Source organism: Aegilops tauschii, chromosome 1 (assembly GCF_002575655.3).
Source record: "Aegilops tauschii subsp. strangulata cultivar AL8/78 chromosome 1, Aet v6.0, whole genome shotgun sequence".
In the NCBI taxonomy this organism is placed as follows: domain Eukaryota; kingdom Viridiplantae; phylum Streptophyta; class Magnoliopsida; order Poales; family Poaceae; genus Aegilops; species Aegilops tauschii.
Window position 1 is genome coordinate 416,970,911 of NC_053035.3, and position 5,798 is coordinate 416,976,708.

At 49.9% G+C, this 5,798-nt stretch overlaps 1 long non-coding RNA gene across 1 annotated transcript; it reads right to left on the bottom strand.

Annotated features, from left to right (window-relative positions):
• Window positions 1-2,551: 2,551 nt before the first annotated feature.
• On the bottom strand, window positions 2,552-5,166 carry LOC120964101 (uncharacterized). The gene is made up of 2 exons (XR_005755755.3): window positions 4,803-5,166; window positions 2,552-4,719 (listed from the first exon to the last, which is right to left on the bottom strand). It is a non-coding gene; the product is annotated as an uncharacterized lncRNA (long non-coding RNA).
• Window positions 5,167-5,798: the final 632 nt, after the last annotated feature.

A 5,798-nucleotide genomic window follows, 5' to 3' on the forward strand; every position in this document is an offset into this window, starting at 1 on the left:
ATTCCGAGAGGACATGATGAAAGACCGATTACCCCGAAAATAAATTGTTGGTTTAACCGAGTCTCAGATTTTCCGTATAATCACGGTGGGTGTAATGTTGTGTGGCTCCAGGAGCATTTTTGGGACGTTGATGTACAATAAATTATAAGGATACATACGACACCGCGGAATCGTGTGGATTTTCTTGCATGGTTCCCCGAGAAGTCGGTTTACCGCCAAATGTTCTTATAACCTGGCTATACAAGAACATGATGAAACCTAGGTAGGAGGGGCATCAAGTTCTAACCAGGTGGCAAGGGTTCTCTGTGGAGCGATGTATGGTGTGCAAAAGTACCATTGAAGATGCGTATTACCGCTTGTAAAGCTGCATCAGGAGCACTTGAGACGGACGAAAACAAGGTATTTTGGCCCCTTGCTACCATCGGCCGTTGTAGGGTACGTGGCCAGGATATTGAGGGTTCTCGATCAACCATAGGTGACGACCCTGATCCAAAGAATGTGCAAACTTGACTAACCTATCGGCATCACTATTAGCAGCTCAGCCCTCGAAAGTTATATTATAATTAAATGATAATAAGTGTTGCCTAATCTCCATTATTATTGCTCCATAGCTTCCCTGGCTTGCCTTGTGGATGTCAGAGACAATCTGCTTGGAGTCCGAAGCCAAAACAAAATTTTGTAGCATCAGATTTTGGGCGAGAGCTAAACCTTCTCGGCAGGTGATAGCTTCCAACGTTGCCACGTATGTTATTCCATGCACGACCAATGCTGGGCTGCCCATGTAGTTTCCATCTGTGTCTCTATAGCTTTTCATATAATCTAGCCGAGACCATTGGTGGACTTAAAGGGTGTGTCGTGGCCCCAGAATTTTAGATTTTTCTACTATGTAATATTTGTGAAAGGCCCAACAAATAAAATGAAGCCCACACTCGAGGCATTGGCGATCCGGGAAGGACAGGTAGTGGTTGTGGACTTCTATTTGAACAATATCCAGAATGCTTCGGATTGCAAGATAGTGGTGGACGACATCAAACAGAAACCCGCAGCGGAGTATGGCACCATTGTGCATGAAATATTAGAACGTTCTACATATTTTTCTTCTTGTTATATCGTTCATGAGAATAGGTGCTCGAATTTTGACCCTCGCAATCTCGCTAAGCACACTTTGGCACTTGGGTTTGGCCACCATGTGTGCTTGGGCCAATCGGGAAACCTCCATTTTCTTCCTGTAAATGTTTTGATATGAATAAAGCTTAGCGAGGATTCTCTAAAAACAAAACCTCATGTCTTCACCCTTTGCTCCTCCTAGAACGAGTGCCTTTGCCTAAAAAAAAAGAGTGCCTGATGCGGGGAATTCTATTTGGCATGCAGGTCGCAGGTTAGCTACCGCGCGTAACCCCCTCAGGCACGCGTTTTCGTATGGGCCGGCCTATTTCTGGGTTTTAACACGTTCTTTTCTTTATTTTTTCTTCCAGTTGTTTGTTTCTTTTTATTTTATTTGTTTCCCCTTTTTCTTTTATGTTTCTGTTGCGGTTTTCTTTTTTGTTTTACTTTTATTTTTTATATTTATCCTGTTTTTTAATTTATGATAATATGTTAAATTCATGAACTTTTTTTTTAAAATCATGAACAAATTTTCAATTCACGAACATTATTCTGAAATCGAGAGCTATTTTTATTAAGTCGTGAACATTCTCTTAAATCGTGATTTTTTTGAAAATCTTGAACACTTTTTAAATTCATGAATCTCCGAAATCATGAAATTCTCTTAAATTTTTCACATTTTTTAATTCATGAACAATTTTTGAAATCATGAACAATTTTTAGAAATTGTGAATCATTTGAAATTTTCGAACATTTTTTAAAATTCGTGAACATTTTTTTAAATCATGAACATTTTTTGAAACCTCAAACATTATTCAAAATCATGAACTTTCTTAAAAAACTCATGAACATTTTTTTTACAAATTCGTGAACATTATCTTAAACCGTGAAGATTTTTTGAATGCTCAAATTATTTTTGTAATCGTGAACATTTTCTGAATTCATGAACCTTTTTAAAAAAATTGCATCTATTTAGAAATTTTTGAAATCCTGAATATCGAAAAAAACAGGAAACAAAAAAAAGGAAAAGAACAGTGTGGCGTCCGAGCCCGCACATGGGTTGGCCTAGAAGGGCGAGCCGGGGGCTGCGCACGACTGATGACTCGGGTTCTCAGGTTTGGGGTGGAGCTTGCCAGTGTCCCACCACCCACAGGAGCTCATGGCGGTGAGAGGGGGCATGCTGCCATGGGAGAACCGGCGCCTGGCGAGGAGAGGGGAGCAGGAGAGTCGGGCATGTCAAGGGACAGGGGATAGCAGTCGTGGGGTGAGGACCAGTCCCGAACGGATAGGGGACGGCTGTCCGGACGATGATGGGGAGGGAGCGAGCGGTCGGAGGAGAGCGAGTTGGGAGTGGCGGCTGGCTGGTTGGTTAGGTCTCGCCTCGTGCTCGTGATCTACCTTTGCGGCCTCCTCCTTCCGGATGTTCTTACTTTTTTCAAAAGAGGATGGATTTTGTTAGCTTAAAATCAAGCATCAAGAGACTACAAATACAAAAAAACACACACCAGTGTCTGCATAGTTAGGATGCACACAACAAACTACAAACGCAAACACATAAAAAACATGCCGGCAGTTAGAAAAATCATATAAGACTAAAGCTATGTGTAGATGAGAAAAAATAAGATAAAACCTCAAAGCTATGAGATCTGTGATCAGCATACCACAACAATGACTGCATCAACCATGTCATGACACCACATGGATGATAAGATTCACAACAGTAACACCTTCAAGAAGGAAACGAAACTCAAGCGTCGCCGTCATCAGATCCAACCACCAAGGCTAGAATCTAGGATTTTCACCCTGATCAATTCGAGCATATCCAAGGAATGCCTTCAGCAAGGTAACGTCATAAAATAAACATCGTCATTGCCAGGTATAACCAGCTCGGGTCAGACCTAAGATTTCACCCCGGAGCTCGAGACGGGCTGTTCGAGTAGCACCACCATCAAAATCACTTTTCCGTGACCCGAGCAACTACAGCCTACATGTGATGTGATTGCCACTGTTGCATAACTATCCCACTACGTAAGTCGTCGTCCATAATTTACATCTCACCATTGAAGTCAATCACTGGATCTGGAGACATAAACACTCCTGGAGATCTTTCAACGACCACCGTCATTGTGGAGCTGTAGGATGATCACAACTCATGGGAAATCCAATAGAGCCGTCGTGGTCTACCTTTCAGCAGAGAGCCCGATGCACGCTGGGCCTTGACGCCAAATCACGGATCTGAACGGAGACCGGCGTGCACATAGGAAACCCCACGCAGCACCACTCGGGTTCACCAAGAGGGAGGCCCGGCATCCTTTGGGCTAAATCAGCCTCCATAGGGCCGATCCGCATCAGCACGCCTACTCGGCTCCTCCATCACAGTCATAGTCATGTGCCTCCACGCCGTCGGGAGCCGCCGCTCGCGCCACTAGGCGTCGCAGAGCGCCCCCACCAACTGCCTACAGATCGGCACGCCGACCGGTCACGGAGTCCCTCCACCCAATGAGATGCAGTGCTGCTGTGGGAGAGCGCCACGCCGTCACCATAGACCACGCGAGCTTCGCTCGGCGGCGGTGTGGCAGGAGTGAGAAGATGAGGGCGCTGGCGGCACTAGGTTGAAGACGCGCCCATGTCGCCCTAGGTAGGACGACACGGGGCAAAGCGTTTTTCTCGGATTGACTCGAACGTTAGTTGGCTGGTTGACACGGCTAGGCCGGCCAGCTAACTATTACACGGTTAGTTAGCAGCTCATATACTTCTGAGGAATTTTTGCCAACCTCTCTGCTTCTGTCACTAAAAGCTATGATAGACACAGTTTTATATACTACTAATAAAGTGGAGATCGCTTCTGGTCGTCCGTCATCGGCGTTTTTGCAGAAAAGCCCTTGGCTTTTTATAAAATCAACCCGCAATCCTATTGTTCAAGTTTACCTGAACCGGTACGGGCAAAATAGAAAAAAAAGAACGACTGAACGACCCACGACCTTGCCTCCCATCCATCCGCCGCGCGCCACCACCGCCGGCCCCCGTCCATCCGCCGCGCGCCACCACCGCCGGCCCTGCCCTTCCGCGGCGCACCGCCCCCGCCGCCGCGCCCATCCTCAAGCAAAGGAACCGGACAAATTCCCTCCAGAGGAGAAGGAAAAGAAACAAATTTCTCCCGAGGAGAAGTGAGAGGAACGAATTTCCTCCGTAATGGGCAAGACGGAGCAAAGGAAAGAGAAACAGAATGAGAAGGAATTCCAAATGGGAAAGGAGCGAAGAAAATAGAACCCAACCCATCGATCTCCCTAAGATGGTCGTGGTTGCTGTGGCACTCGCGAGCTAGCAACTTCGGAGCAGAGGAAGAGAGGGGGCATCGGCTCAGGCGCTGCGGTCGGGGACGAGGACGAGTCCAGCAGCTACAAGGAGATGATCATGTCGCTCCTAACCAGCACGGGGCTGTTCAACATCAGCGACTTCGTGCCGGCGCGGTCGTGGCTGGGCCAAGATGCGCCGGGTGCACCGCCAGTTCGACGGGCTCATCAGGCAGCTGCTGGCGGAGCACGCGGCAACGGCCGAGGAGCGCGCCCAGGAGGAAGGCCGGCTGGACTTCGTGGACAGGCTCTGGTTGGTGGCCTGGAGCAGGCCACGGCGAGGCGGTCAACGCGAGCCGCGAGCAGAGGACGAAACGAGGATGAGCGGCGCGGGATTGGCCGAACCTCTGGGGGCATGCCGTAGGTGGCGGAGGCTGTGGGCGGGGCCGTCCGAATCGGGCCGGAGGCGGGGCTGCTGGCAGGATACAGAGCGACTTCGTGCCGGCGCGGTCGTGGCGAGGAGCTTCCATGGCGTCTCTGGGTTCCTCGCCGATAAGGGTTGCTGCCCTGGCTCTGGCCAGCCACCACGGCCGCGCGCACTCCAGGAGAGTGGAGTGCATTGTCGGCGCAACATGTGTAGAAGAGGAGGAGGAGCGGCACTGGGTGATAGTGTGGCTGAAGAAGAGGAGGACCAGCGGTGGGTGAGAAAGAGGAGTGGCGATGTGGAATTGTGGATAAGACTGAGAGACACGCGGATGGATGAGAAGGAAGAGTGGCGCTGGGTCGGTCGGTGCATTTCTTTAAGGGAAACGTTTGGGGCCGGGGCACCGAGACTAGAAAAATCCTTCGGGCTGCTGAGAACAGAGAGAAGTAGTTGCAGAAAGGTTTGATAGGGTTAGGCAGATGCCCCATTATTCGTAAACAAGAAGAAATCCAGATTAGTTTGATGGAGCCGCTCGGTCAACTGTTCCTCGGAGACACGGTCGAAGCTTCGGCCGGTCCAGTCCACGCGCGCACGCCGCGACCCAGTCGCGACCAACCACGTGGCGCTGCGGATCTCGCGAATCTCGCCTCATTCCTGTCTCGCAGCTTCGCGGATATCGCCCCCATCCTCATCTCCTGCAGCGCCGGCGCCCACATCTCGCCGTCGGCCATGGAAGGTCGAATCCCCCGCGCGTCCATGGATGTAAATCTCACCCCGCCATGCTTTACAGCCCGTTTCGCCATTGGATGCAGCCCGTTGACCAATCCCCATCCCCGGCGGTTGCAACTCCCACACGTCTCGTGCTTCTGCCTCGCCGCCGACGAGCCGGGCGGCGATGGTCGACACCGGAGGCTTCTGCAGAATCGTCGCACCCCCATCATGTTGCAACCGTTTAAAAAAAAGCTTCATCCCCCTAG